At 39.1% G+C, this 15367-nt stretch overlaps 1 long non-coding RNA gene across 1 annotated transcript in view; it reads left to right on the top strand.

The window, feature by feature from the left end:
- The window catches only part of LOC140849000 (uncharacterized), a 42559-nt gene extending 35659 nt beyond the window's left edge, over positions 1-6900 (top strand). Inside the window, exon 4 of the long non-coding RNA XR_012130402.1 lies at positions 6799-6900. This is a non-coding gene — a long non-coding RNA (uncharacterized lncRNA). The remainder of the gene's footprint in view (positions 1-6798) is intronic.
- The last annotated feature ends 8467 nt before the right edge of the window (positions 6901-15367 follow it).

Here is a 15367-nt window from a genome sequence, read left to right as displayed (position 1 = left end):
TCTGTCTGGTCGATCTGTCCTTCAGAGTGAGTGGAGCATTGAAGTCTCCTAGAATGAATGCATTGCATTCTATTTCCCCTTTTAATTCTGTTAGTTTTTGTTTCACATATGTAGGTGATCCTGTGTTGACATATCATGCCACTTATTGCTGGCCTTTAAGGTTTCTGCTGAGAATTCTGATGATAGTCTGATGGGCTTTCTTTTGTATGTGATCTTATTTCTTTCTCGGCTGCTTTTAATGGACTGTCCTTATCCTTGATCTTTGTCATTTTTTTATCTTAGATATTTATAATGGTTATATCTTCTTGTTGGATTGACCTCTTTATCATTGTGTAATGTCCTTCTTTGTCTCTTGCGACTTTCTTTGTTTTGAAGTCTATTTTGTCTGACTAGTACTGCAACTCCTGTTATTTTCTTCCTATTCGTTGCATGAAATATCTTTTTATATCCCTTCGCATTTAATCTGTGTATATCTTTGAGTTTAAAGTGAGTCTCTTGCAGGCAGCATATGCATGGGTATTGATTTTTATATATACACTGACTCTACATCTTTTGATTGGTGCATTCAGACCATTTGCATTTAGGGTGATTTTCGATAGGTACATGCTTATTGCCATTGCAGGCTTTAGATTTGTGGTTACCAAAGGTTCAAGGTTAACTTCTTTACTATCTAAGAGTCTAACTAGCATAATTAGTATGCTATTACAGACACAACCTAAAGGTTTTTTTCTCCTCTTTTTTCTTCCCCCTCCATTCTTTATATATTAGGTATCATATTTTGTAGTCTTTGTCAATCCCTTGATTGACTTTCAGGGTAGTTGATTTAATTTTACATTTGCATAGTGATTAACTGTTCTACTTTCCTTACTGTCATTTTATTACCTCTGGTGACAGCTATTAAACCTTAGGAACACTTCATTTTATATTCATCACTCCAAAATGCACTGTAGAGATGGTTTGTGGGAGGTAAATTATCTCAGCTTTGGCTTATCTGGAAATTCTTCAAAATATCTTCAAAATTAAATGATAATCTTTCCAGGTAGAGTATTCTTGATTCTAGAACCTTCTGCTTCATTGCATTAAATATATGATGCCACTCCTTGCTGGCCTTTAAGGGTTCTGCTGAGAACTCTGATGATAGTCTGATGGGCTTTCCTTTGTGTGTGACCTTATTTCTCTCTCTGGCTGCTTTTAATAGACTGTCCTTGTCCTTGATCTTTGCAATTTTAATTATTATATGTCTTGGGGTAGTCTTCCTTGGGTTTCTTGTGTTGGGAGATCTGTGCACCTCCATGGCCTGAGAGACTATCTCCTTCCCCAGATTGGGGAAGTTTTCAGCACTTACCTCCTCGAACACACATTCTACCCTCTTTTCTCTTCTTCTTCTAGTACCCTTATAATAAGAATATTGTTCCATTTGGATTGGTCACACAGTTCTCTCAATATTCTTTCATTCTTAGACATTCCTTATTCTCTCTGTGTCTCAGCTTCTTTGTATTTCTCTTGTCTAATTTCTATTTCATCTATCATCTCCTCCACCATATCTAATCTGCTTTTAAAACCTTCCATTTTATGTTTCATTTCTGATACTGTGTTCTGTAATGATTGGATCTTTGACCAGAATTCATTCCTGAGTTCCTGAATATTTTTCTGTACCTCCATAAGCATGTTTATGATTTTTATTTTGAAATATATTTCAGAAAGTTTCATGAGGTTAATTTCATTTGACTCTTTCTCTGGTGTATTTATAACTTTGTTTTGAACCAGGGGCCTTTAACATTTCATAATTGTATGTGGTGCCCTGTAGTGCCCAGGAGCTCTACTCTCTGGAGCTGCTCAGCCCCAGGAGCAATGTCAGGGTTGAGTGGGGGTTGTTGGTGCCTGGAGGGAGCAAAGAGCTGTTTGCTCTTTTCTGGCCACTATGCCTGTCACCAGTGTCAGAGCCAGTGGGCTGAGCACACAGGTATAAACCTCTATGCTTTGCATTTGCAGATGCTGTAGGTGGGGCTTCCCTCTGGATGGCTTAACAGCAGGGCAGGTTTTCCAGTTTGTGAGTCAGGTGTGGCTCTCCGGGAGGAAGGTGCTGCAGGCTGCGTATCATGGAGGGGGGCCTTGTAGCTGCATAGCCAGCCAGGAGCTTGAGTGCCTGAAGGTCATGAAAGTTCCCAACCTGCTGGGCAGAGTGCACCCAGAAAATTTTGTCTACCTGTCCTTTCTCCTGAGCAGTAAGCTCTGTTCAATCCTTGCCCCTTTAGCAGCTTTCTTGCTGTTAAGAAGTCTCTCAGACTGCCTGCCTTTCTTTTGTCCTAGAGCAGCTGGATATGGATCCCCATTTTCCACAAGTAGCTGGAATCTCAGTCTCTCCAGGTATTCTGCTTGTCTTAACTTTTCAACACTACTAATCACCAGAGCACTATGCAATGTAGGTTTGTGCTCCCAGAGCAGATCTTCAGAGCTAGGTGTTCAGAAGTCCCAGGCCTGCATTCCTTCCTCGTTCCATTTCTCTTCCACCCACCAGTGAGCTGGGGTGGGGGACAGGCTTGGGTCTTGCCTTTGGTACGTTATCCTGTTCTGTGAGGTTTATTCTTTTTTCCAGGTGTATGCAGTCCATCACAGCTCTCTTTCCTGTTGCTCTTTCAGGATTAGCTGTATTAATTATATTTTCATATTTTATGTGGTTTAAGGAGGAAGCCTCTGTCTTATCTCTCATGCCATCTTTAATCTCATCAGACACCTGGTTTAACATTTTATGTTTTAGCAACTTCATTGTCTGCTCTTAAGGAAGTTGTCCTTTTCTCCTAGGTTTCCCAGCTTGTTAGCATATAGGTTTTCATAGTACTCTCTAATAATTCTTTGTATTTCTGTGGGGTCCGTCGTGATTTTTCCTTTCTCATTTCTGATACTGTTGATGTGTGTTGACTCTCTTTTCCTCTTAATAAGTCTGGCTAGAGGCTTATCTATTTTGTTTATTTTCTCAAAGAACCAGCTCTTGGTTTCATTGATTTTTGCTATTGTTTTATTCTTCTCAATTTTATTTGTTTCTTCTCTGATCTTTATTATGTCCCTCCTTCTGCTGACCTTAGGCCTCATTTGTTCTTCTTTTTCCAATTTTGATAATTGTGACATTAGACCATTCATTTGGGATGCTTCCTTCTTTAAATATGCCTGGATTGCTATATACTTTCCTCTTAAGACTGCTTTTGCTGTATCCCACAGTAGTTGGGGTTTTGCGTTGTTGTCGTCATTTGTTTCCATATATTGCTGGATCTCCATTTTAATTTGGTCATTGATCCAATGATTATTTAGGAGCATGTTGTTAAGCCTCCATGTGTTTGTGAGCCTTTTTTATTTCTTTGTACAGTTTATTTCTAGTTTTATGCCTTTGTGGTCTGAAAAGTTGGTTGGTAGGATTTCAATCTTTTGGAATTTACTGAGGCTCTTTTTGTGGCCTAGTATGTGGTCTACTCTGGAGAATGTTCCATGTGCACTTGGGAAGAATGTGTATCCTGTTGCTTTTGGATGTCGAGTTCTATAGATGTCTATTCGGTCCATCTGTTCTAGTGTGTTGTTCAGTGCCTCTGTGTCGTCACTTTTTTTCTGTCTGGTGGATCTGTCCTTTGGAGTGAGTGGTGTGTTGAAGTCTCCCAGAATGAATGCATTGCATTCTATTTCCTCCTTTAGTTCTGTTAGTATTTGTTTCAGGTATGTTGGTGCTCCTGTATTGGGTGCATATATATTTATAATGGTTATATCCTTTTGTTGGACTGAGCCCTTTATCATTATGTAATGTCCTTCTTTATCTTTTGTTACTTTCTTTATTTTGAGGTCTGTTTTGTCTGATACTAGTATTGCAACACCTGCTTTTTTCTCTCTGTTGTTTGCATGAAATATCTTTTTCCATCCCTTTACTTTAAGTCTATGCATGTCTTTGGGGTTTTAGGTGATTCTCTTGTATGCAGTATATGGATGGGTCTTGCTTTTTTATTCATTCTATTACTCTGTGTTTTTTGATTGGTGCATTCAGTCCATTTACATTTAGGGTGATTATTGAAAGGTATGTACTTATTGCCATTGCAGGCTTTAAGTTTGTGGTTACCAAAGGTTCAAGGTTAGCTTCTTTACTATCTTACTGTCTAACTTAACTCACTTATTGAGCTATTATAAACATGGTCTGATGATTCTTTATTTCTCTCCCTTCTTGTTCCTCCTCCTCCCTTCTTCATATGTTGGGTGTTTTGTTCTGTGTTCTTTTTAGGAGTGCTCTAGAGCAGTCCCTGTAAGATGCCCTGTAGAGGTGGTTTGTGGGAGGCAAATTCCGTCAACTTTTGCTTGTCTGGGAATTGTTTAATCCCTCCTTCATATTTAAATGATAATCGTGCTGGATACAGTAGTCTTGGTTCGAGGCCCTTCTGTTTCATTGCATTAAGTATGTCATGCCATTCTCTTCTGGCCTGTAGGGTTTCTGTTGAGAAGTCTGATGATAGCCTGATGGGTTTTCCTTTGTAGGTGACCTTTTTTTTTTCTCTCTGGCTGCCTTTAATACTTTGTCCTTGTCTTTGATCTTTGCTATTTTAATTATTATGTGTCTTCATGTTGCCCTCCTTGGATCCCTTGTCATGGGAGTTCTGTGTACCACTGTGGTCTGAGAGGCCATTTCCTCCCCTAGTTTGGGGAAGTTTTCAGCAATTATTTCTTCAAAGACACTTTCTATCCCTTTTTCTCTCTCTTCTTCTTCTGGTACCCCTATAATGCGCATATTGTTCCATTTGATTGGTCACTCAGTTCTCTTAAAATTCTTTCAATCCTGGAGATCCTTGTATATCTCTCTGCATCAGCTTCTCTGCGTTCCTGTTCTCTGTTTTCTAGTCCATTAATGGTCTCTTGCATCTCATCCATTCTGTTTTGAAGTCCTTCCAGGGCTTGTTTTATTTCTGTATTCTCTCTCCTTAGTTCTTGCCTATTTCTCTGCAAGTCCATCAGCATGGTTATGGCTTTTGTTTTGAATTCTTTTTCAGGAAGATTGGTTAAATCTATCTCCCCAGGTTCCTTCTCAGGGGAAGATGTAGAAGATGTTGAAGCTGTCTTGGTTAGTCTTGTCTGGATCAAAATTTTTTGCTTTTTCATCTTGATAGGTGCAATTGTGAGCTATTAACTTTCTATCATCTGGGAGCGCCAAGGCTTTCCACTTGCTCCTGGCCTTTCTTTCCTGGGACAATTGCGACCCCTAGTGGCTTGTGTTGGGCAATTGCATGTAGACTGGGTCTCTGTATCTTGCCCAGCCTGTATGGAGGAAGCTCCCTTGCTGTGGGCATGGCCAGCCTCAGCTCTGCTATGCCTGGGCCCTGGAGGGGTAATGGACAGGGGGCTGTTTGGCTCTTTACCTCTGTGAGGGGTCTCAGAGCTGTTGCCCAGGGGGTTAGTGCACCTGGGGTTCCCTGGAATTTCCAGCTGCTGAACTGTGACCCAGGAAGCTTCCATCCAGCTGTGGTGTCCCTGTCCCTTTAAGACTTTCAAAAAGCACTTGCTTTTATTTGTCATAGGGGCTCTGGCTTCGGGACCCACTCAAAGGTCTTGCTGTCCTGTTTCCCTAGTTTCCAGCACTCCACACGTGCACTGTGTCTGCGCTCTGGTTCGGATGGCTGGGGCTGGGTGTTTAGCAGTCCTGGGCTCCCTCTCCCTCCCCACTCTGACTCCCCTCCTTCCGCCGGGAGCTGGGGTGAGGTGCGCTCGGGTCCCAGTGGGCCGGGGCTTGTATCTTACCTCTTTCACTAGGCTCTGGGTTCTTGCAGGTGTGGATGTAGTCTGGCTGTTGTCCTGTGTCTTCTGGTCTTTCTGTTAGGATTAGTTGTATTTGTTGTATTTTCAAAAATATATATATTTTTGGGAGGAGGTTCCCACTGTCCTACTCATGCCGCCATCTTGGCTCCGCCCTCCAGATCTTTGAAAGGAAGCCCTTTGGGGACCAATTTATGGAGGGAAAAATATAGTTAACCCAGATGAATGTGGATTTTCCACATCCTATTCCATCAGAATTTCTTCTCCCACAATCTGAGCATGATTTCTGATAGGGACAGTTATAGCATGTTCAATTGTTTTCCCCTATAAGAAAATAACCAAACAGAAAACCCAATAATCCAAATGCTCTGATTTTGAATGATTGTTTTTCTTTCTCTGTTTTGTTCTGACTGCTCTCTTAATGTAAGGCTGTAAACACCTTTGACTTCTAGGGCCCGTTTCCCTCTAGTCCTAACTGCCTTGCCTTTCCTGACTTACTGCTTCATGTCCTCCCCTCCCTAATTTTCTTCCTTCTTCAAAGAACTGTTGCTGAATGTTACTATGGGCCTGCGCTATGCACAGAGCCGATGGTGCAGTGGTGGAGTGATGCATTACACACTGTTCCCCCCTCCTTGCGCACATAGTCTTGGGGGGAGCCGACTCATAACAGAGACTTAACATCTGATGTGTTAATTGATTCTTGAGGCTGCCTAGTGGGAGAGCAGACTCATAATAGACAATTAAAATAACATAAATTAATTGATTTTTTTAAGAAGTGCATAGAAAGTGATAGGTAGCATATGGGAGAGAATGTATCTGGATATGTCAAATCATAATAAAGAGGTTTAAGTAAATACCTAAGAAATTCTTCTCAGATTAAACTATATCACCTTTAGCAGTTGGATTTTGTGACAGCTATTTTATTTCTCAGATTAAAATATATCACCTTTAGCAGTTGGATTTTGTGACAGCTATTTTATCTGCTTCACTTATTTTGTTTTGCTAATTTCCCATGTTTGCTAGGTTTTGTGTGTCTGAGCATTTGCGGTATGATGTGATCCGATTTTTGCAATGGAATTGGAAACTAGTTCTTCATTTTGTTTCCCAGGGCCTGACAGAAATCATGAGCTCCATTGGTGAGTATACTTGTCTCAGGGGGATGATGTGTTTTGAAGATAGACAGTTATGGATCTGGTGTCTTTTGTCAGTTTTTTGTCTTTTTGGTATAGAAAATATAGCATAATTGAGAATTCTGCTAGTTCCTTACAAGTCCTAGCCACTATGAAAAGTGTAATATAAATTTAATTTCCTTCCATGTATTTTATATTTTAGATATGGTCTGAAAAGTTATTTTAATTTTACATTTCTGTCTCTACTTAGTTGTGCATTTTAAAAGTATAGGTATAATTGGCTTTTTGAGGGAAACCAATAAAGAACACCATCCTGATATAAAAGCATTTAATTCTGTTGTCCATTTTCAATGCCTGAGGTTTCTTCTTCTTCCAAATAATGCTGAAAGTATTTTAAATAGATGTCTTAGAAACCCTGTGCTCCTCCAAAGAAATTCCAAGTTTTTTGTTGTTGGACTTCTTTTATTCCTGATATTCTAGGATCTCTGAATAGGTGATGACTACATGGGAAAATTAAGTAATTCTTCACTTTTACTATTGTCTTCTTTCTACTTTTTTGATTTTAATCTCTTATTCATAGTCTGTCTTAGCTAATTAATTTCCAGTCATTCTTTTATTATTCTACTATGTAAGGTGATAGATACTTTATTTTACTAATTTAACTACATTCACCAACTTTTGATGTTTAGTGTTTTCATTGTCATTTAATTCTAAACATTACTTTCATTCTGTTTTCTTTAACACAAAATTTTTTCAAAGAAGTGCCCTAAAATTTATATTTGAGGGTTATCTTTTACTTTTTGGTCTCCTAATTTAGTGCATTTTGTTTAGACAACATGATTTCTTTATACATTTTCTTTAGTACTTCTTGAGAATTTGTGTTGTGATTGAGTACACACTTTTAAATAAATGCCCCATGTGTGCATAAAATGAATGTGTATCTTTTATTTGGGCACAAAATAGGAGACATATGTATCCAGTGTGTTCAATATTCTTAAATTTACCTTTGTTAAGATCTTTAAATTTATCAAGCATAGTCTTCTGTGGGTTATGTTAGTGAATTGTTTACCCATGTAAAGCAGGTACTGATCAGCATGAAATAGAAGCTTCAAAGGCAGCAAAAGAGAAGCCTCAGTTCCTCCTCTGATTCTCTCTGGGACTCGGGCTAAGGCTTCACAGAAACCTCTCTCTAAAGTGGTAACGAGGACATTGTTCTACCTTCTTTATAGAATCGTGAAGTGAAAGGTGAGCTCCATAAGCCCACCTCCCTGAGGATACTTACAAAACAAGGATGGTTGAGGCATTTCCTTTATCACTTCATATGCTTTACATATGAAAAATAAGGTACAACAAAATTATGTGTAGACATTTTCCTAAGCCAGATCTTTTGTTCTTTTTTTACATGTTTTCTATTTTGTGTAGTAAGTAGTACAATTAGCAGAAGTCAAAATGATACTGCAATGATAAAATCGGCCATTCCCAGGAGAGGCTGCTGACGAGGCATCTCTGCATGGCAGTGTAGGTGGAGATCACAGCTAGTCTGTGAATGAGGCTTCTTTGGAAGTAAGGACTTCACAGAGGTCAAGTTAAGATGAGATCACACCAGAGTAGCATGGGTCCTAATCCAGTGACTTGTATTCTTAGAGAAATTTGGCATAGACATTAATTTAATTCTTCCTCTCCATAAGCAGAGGATATATTTCCATTTATTGATGTCTTGTTTAATTTCTCTTATGAGGGTCTTGTAGTTTTCAGGGTATACATCTTTCACCTGCTTGGTTAGGTTTATGCCGAGGCATTTTATTCTTTCTGATGCAATTTTGAATGGGATTGTTTTCCTGATTTCACTTTCTGCTAGTTCATCATTAGTATATATGAATGCAACAGAATTCTATGTATTGATTTTGTATCCTGCAACTTTGCTGATTTCAATTTTTAGTTCTAGTAGTTTGGGGTAGATTCTTTTATGTACTATATCGTGTCATCTGCAAAAAGTGACAATTTAACTTCTTCCTTACCAATCTAGATGCTTTGTATTTCTTTGCATTGTCTGATTGTCATGGCTAAGACCTCCAGTACTATATTAAATAAAAATGGGGAGAGTGGGCATCCTTGTCTTGTTCCTGATCTTAAAGGGAAAGCTTTCAGCTTTTCACTGTTAAGTATGATGTTGACTGTGGGTTTGTCATATATGGCTTTTATTATGTTGAGGTACATTTCCTCTATATCCATTTTGTTGAGAGTTTTTATCATGAATGTATGTTGAATTTTTTCAAATGCTTTTTCAACATCTATGGAGAAGATGATGTGATTTTTGTACTTCTTTTTGTTGATGTGGTATATGGTGGTGATGGATTTTTGAATATTGAACCATCCTTGCCTCCCTGGAATAAATCCTACTTGATCATGATGGATGATCTTTTGGATGCATTTTTGAATTCAGTTTGCTAATATTTCGTTGAGTATTTTTGCATCTGCATTCATCAGGGATATTGGTCTGTAATTTTCTTTTTTTGTGGTGTCTTTGCCTGGTTTTGGTACTAGAGTGATGCTGGCCTCACAGAATGAGCTTCAAAGTATTCCCTCCTCTTCTATTTTTTGGAAAACTTTAAGAAAGATGGATATTAGGTCTTCACTAAATATTTGATAAAATTCAGGGGTGAAGCCATCTGGTTCAGATGTTTTGTTATTAGGTAGTTTTTTGATTACCAATTCAATTTTGTTGCTGGTAATTGGTCAGTTCAGATTTTCTGCTTCTTCTTGCATATGTTTTTCTAGAAAGTTGTCCATTTCTTCTAGGTTATCCAATTTGTTATCATATAATTTTTCATAGTATTCTCTAATAATTCTTTGTATTTTGGTGGTGTCCATAGTGATTTTTCTTTTCTCATTTCTGATTCTGTTTATGTGTATGTACACTCTTTTTTTTCTTAATAAGTCTGGCTAGGGGTTTAACTATTTTGTTTACTTTCTTGAAGAATCAGCTCCTGTTTTCATTGATTCTTTCTATTATTGTATTCTTCTCAATTTTAATTGTCTCTGCTCTGATCTTTATTATGTCTCTTCTTCTACTGACTTTGGGCTTCATTTGTTCTTCTTTTTCATTGTCAGTTTAGACTGTTTACATGGGATTATTCTTCTTTCCTAAAATAAGCCTGTATTGCACTATACTTCCCTCTTAGTACAGCCTTTGCTTTGTCCCAGAGATTTTGGGGGTGTTGAGTGTTTGTTTTCATTTGTCTACATATATTGCTTGATCTCTTTGTTTATTTGGTCATTTATCCATTGATTATTTAGGAGCGTGTTTTAAGCCTCCCTATGTTTGTGGACATTTTTGTTTTCTCCACGTAATTTATTTCTAGTTTCATACTTCTGTGGTCTGAGAAGCTGGTGGGTACAATTTCAATCCTTCTGAGTTTACTGAGGCTCTTTTTGTGGTCTAGTATATGATCTATTCTTGAAAATGTTCCATGTGCACTTGAGAAGAATATGTATCCTGCTGCTTTTCAGTGGTGTTTTCTGTATATGTCTGCTGGTTCATCTGTTCTAATGTGTTGTTAGTGCCTCTGTCTCCTTACTTATTTTCTGTCTGGTTGATTTGTCCTTTGGAATGAGAGGTTTGTTGAAGCCTCCCAAAATAAATGCATTGCATTGTATTCCCCCCTTTAATTATGTTAGTATTCATTTCACATATGTAGGTGCTCCTGTGTTGGGTGCATAGATATTTATAATGGTTATATCCTCTTGTTGGACTGACCCATTTATCATCATGCAATGTCCTTTTTATCTCTTGTAACTTTCTTTGTTTTGAGGTCTATTTTGTCTGATACAAGTACTGCAACTCCTGCTTTTTTCTCCCTATTAGTTGCATGAAATATCTTTTTCTGTCCCTTCACTTTTAGTCTGTGTATGTCTTTGGGTTTGAAGTGAGTCTCTTGTAGGCAGCAAAAAAATGGGTCTTCTTTTTTTGTCCACTCAGTGATTCTATGTCTTTTGATTGGTGCTCTCAGACTATTTACAATTTGAGTGTTTATTGATAGATATGTACTTCTTGCCATTGCAGGCTTTAGATTCATGGTTACCAAAGTTTCAAGGGTAGCTTCTTTACTATTTAACAGTCTATCTTAACTCACTTAGCTATTTCAAACAGAATCTAAAGGTTCTTTTTTTCCCTTCCTTCTTTTTCTTACTCTTCCATTATTTATATATTAGATCTCATATTCTATACTATTTGTGTATCCCTTGACTGACTTTTGGTGTAGTTGCCATATTTTTTATTATGCTTAGTAATTAATTGGTCTACTGCATTTACTGTGGTTTTATTTTTAACTGGTGATAGCTATTTAGCCTTAGGAACACTTCCATCTATAGCAGTCCCTCCAAAATATACTGTAGAGATGGTTTGTGGGAGGTAACTTCCCTCAACTTTTGCTTATCTGGAAATTGTTTACTCCTTGCTTTAAATTTAAATGATAATCTTGCCAGGTAGGGAATTCTTGGTTTGAGGCCCTCTATTTCACTGCATTACATATATCATACCACTCCCTTCTGGCATCTAAGGTTTCTGCTGAGAAGTCTGATGATAGCCTGATGGGTTTTCCTTTGTTTGTGGTCTTTTTTCTCTCTCTGGCTGCTTTTAATACTCTGTTGTTGTCCTTGATCTTCATCATTTTAATTATTGTATGTCTTGGTGTTGTCTTCCTTGGGTCCCTTGTGTTGGGATATCTGTGCATTTCTATGGCCTGAGAGACTATCTCCTTCCCCAGATTGGGGAATTTTTCAGCAATTATTTCCTGAAAGCCACTTTCTGTCCCTTTTTCTCTTTCTTCCTCTTCTGGTATCCCTATAATGTGAATATTATTCCATTTAATTTTGTCACACTGTTCTCTTAACATTCTTTCATTCCTAGAGATTCTTTGTCCTCTCTGTTCCTCAGCTTCTTTGTATTCCTGTTCTCTAATTTCTATTTCATTTACAGTCTCCTCCTCTTCATCTAATCTACTTTTAAACCCCTCCATTGTATGTTTCATTTCAGATACTGTATTTTTCAAAGTTTTGATCTCTTTCTTGAATTCCTCCCTGATGTCTTGAGTATTTTCCTGTACCTCTGTGAGCATGTTTATGATTTTTACTTTGAAGTCTTTTTCAGGAATTTTGTTGAGTTCAGTTTCATGTGGCCCTCCTTCTGGTGTTTGTGGGATTTTGGTGTGTACCAGGTTCTTCTGAATTTTCATATTTGTAGTAATAACATGGTTTAGGCAGCACCCTCTAGTGCCCAATAGCTCTATTCTCTGGGTCTCCTTAGCCCCTGGAGTGATGGTAGGGGTCACATGTGGGTGTGGCTGGTTCCTGCTTGGGGGAGATAGTTCTTTCCTGCTTCTTGGTCTTAATGCCTGCTTCCAATGCAGGGATGGTGAGCCACACATGCCAGAAGCTCCCTCTCTCCTTTAGCTATTGTAGGCAGCGCTGCCCTCCAGCTGCCCTCCAGCTGTGTCCAGTGATCACAGCAAGCCACACCAGTGCCTACTGAGAGGAAAGAGCTCTTTCCTGCTTCCTGGCTGCAGTGCCTGCCTCCACTGCCACAGCCAGTGAGCTGAGCTTTCTGGAAGGAACTACTATGATACACTCGTGTAACTGTCATAGGTGGGGCTGCCCTCTGGCTGGCCTGGGAAAATGGTGGGGGCTGCTGGTTTGTGAGTTGGTGCTGGCCGGGAGGAAGAAGCGGCAGGCTGTATATGGCAGTGGATGGTCTCAGAACTGCATTACCAGCCAGGGGGATGGAGCGCCTGAAGCTCCTGAAAGTTCCCAACCTGCTGGGCTGAGTGCACTGGGACAATCTTGCCTACCTCTCTTCTGAGCAGCAAGCTCTGTGAAATCCTTGCCCCTCTAGCATTCCTCTAGCTGTTGGGAAGTCTCTCAGGGTGTTTGCCTTTCTTTTGTCCCAGAGCAGCCATTTGTGAGTACCTGTTCTTCACAAGTGCCTGGAATCTCTGTCTCTCTGAGTATTCCACCTGTCTTAGCTGTCCACCCCACTAATCTCCAGAACACCATTTAATGTGGGTTCATGATTCCAAAGCAGATCTCCAGGGCTGGGTGTTCAGCAGCCCTAGGCTTCTACCCACTTCCTGCTCTGTTTCTCTTCCTCCTGCTGGTGAGCTGGGGTCAGGGAAGGGCTTGAGTTCCACCAGATCGTGGCTTTGATACTTTACCCTTTTCCATGAGGTCCACTCTTTTACCCAGTATGCATTCTGTTGCAGCCTTCTTTCTTGTTGCTCTTTCAGGATTAGTTGTATTTGCTATATTTTCATATTATATGTGATTTGGGAGGAGGTTTCTGTCCCACGTCTCACACTGCCATCTTTAAGCCTCTCTCTTCACTGCTTCACATTCTTAAAGATAACAACCTGATTGTTGTAGCTTCAGGAGCATTGAATATACTATCTATACATAATGCAGACACTCAAAAGCTAGATCTTCCCTACTTGACACGTTGTATATTGCTCTGAATATATTGTATGTTGCTTAGTGCTCCAAATTGGTGGACTTTAGAAAAATGCATATTGATGTTACAGATCACTTTATGTCATTATTTTTCACTCATGTTGACCTTTATAACTACAAAAAAGAGATATTTCTTATGAGGCTAATGCATATTCATTAAAGGAAACACCAAACTGAATAAAATGACATTCTTTATATTGTTTCTTCAAAGATGATGCTTCAAGCATGGAATGACTTTACAAAGGCCAACAGTAGAGGAGAGTAAAATTGTTTTAAAGTGGGCAATGTTTACAGAGAAAAGGCTCATAGCAATGAAGAGGTGAAAGGATGATTTTATGTTGCATTAACTTTCACACCAATTTTTTAAATGTGTCATATTTATCTTATTGTTTTAAAGAAGCCCGTGGTTTAGTGGAAATAAACAAACACTGGGCTAGGTGCCCTAATAGGATCATCTCCAGACAAGATGATCAACTTCCTGTATAACCTTGGAAAAGTACATTGTCTTTGTGGGTTGGCCTCAATTTCCTCACCTGTGTGTGTGAGGACAGTTGCAGGTCTGAGCATCTAGGATGCAGACTGAAGGGCAACCTGGGTGCTCACAATGTGCCAAGCCCTGAACCAAGCTCTTCAAATACATCAGCACATTATATTTTCCCATCAGCCCGGGCCACAGGAACACCAGCAACCTGCTCTAGAACCTCTAGTTGGTGAAAGGGTATCTCACCGCAACCCTCCTTATATCAGAACGACTCAGGAGACACTGGCCCATGCAAGAGATTTTATTATCTGAAAGAGAAAGTGGCTGCCCCTAGAGAGAGTAGCAGCGTGGTGCAGAGTGTTGTGTCTTTTGTAGGTGCGGAGTGGAAAAGTACCCCTTGGCCTGTTGCCTTGGGGGCAGGTTGGAATGTTTAGAAATAAGTGAGGCAAGTCCAGACAAGCCCCAGGCATGATTTTCACCAGCTTACGTGCTTGGGACCATGGGGTAAATGGAGGATAAATTACTATATTCTTATAGTTGGCAAATGCCAGAGACAAGATTTAAAGAAACATGGCTTATTTACCACTACACTATACTGCAAGGATAATGAAGCGGAGAGTGGAATTGAACTGTTGGAAGATTTTGTTTTGTTTTGATAAAATGGCTCCCCAACTCTCCTTACTAAGGTAAAATATCTCAGGATATATGTATCCATGAAAACTTGTATTTCTTGAGGAGTTAAGGAGAATTAATAAATGCATTTAATATCTAGCTTTTGAGTGTCTGAATTATTTATAGATAATTAATATATAAATATATGAGACTCAATAGCAAAAAGATTACTCAGAACATCTGATATCTACTCCCCAGTCTAGCATTAGCAAATTTTGTTATCTTGGGTAAGTCATCTTCATCATGCCTAAGTTTCTTTATTTTCAGATTTTAAATGACAATATTGTCCTGCCCAGTTGTGAGGCAATGTATGCAAAATATAAGGAGTTTAAAGTATTAAGTAGTAACAAGGTAACTTATTCTATGCACGTTCCCTCCTTTCCAACCTCCAATTCCTGTCCTTATGTCTGAGTACTGCAAGGAGAGAATGAAGAATTTGCATCAGTGACCAAGGTGGGTGGTGTAGCTAAAAGATTAACTGTAGCTTTGTGTCTGGTAAATTAATCTCAGTGGGACAGCAGTTTCTGGAGAGCTTTACGTCTGGATCACAATACTGTGATGAGATTAGATGTCTAGTGATAAGACCCAGTTTTTTGATAGGGAGTAATTTAACTTTGCTAAATAAGGGCTGAAATTACTGGAAATGTCAGGAGGAAGGGAAAAGGGAGTAATGACATCATTATGTTGCAAACATTCATGACATTTCTCTATTTACTCCTTGTCCCTCTCTGTGGGTAATTGTCAAAGTGTGCATGATAGGCAGACCTAAGGTGATATTGTTGGATTCTCCCAGAGGAGGACGCCGCCC

This window comes from Manis javanica, chromosome 4, assembly GCF_040802235.1.
Source record: "Manis javanica isolate MJ-LG chromosome 4, MJ_LKY, whole genome shotgun sequence".
NCBI lineage: Eukaryota > Metazoa > Chordata > Mammalia > Pholidota > Manidae > Manis > Manis javanica.
Note: the sequence above shows the minus strand (reverse complement) of the source record. Positions and strands in the feature narration are given on the sequence as shown.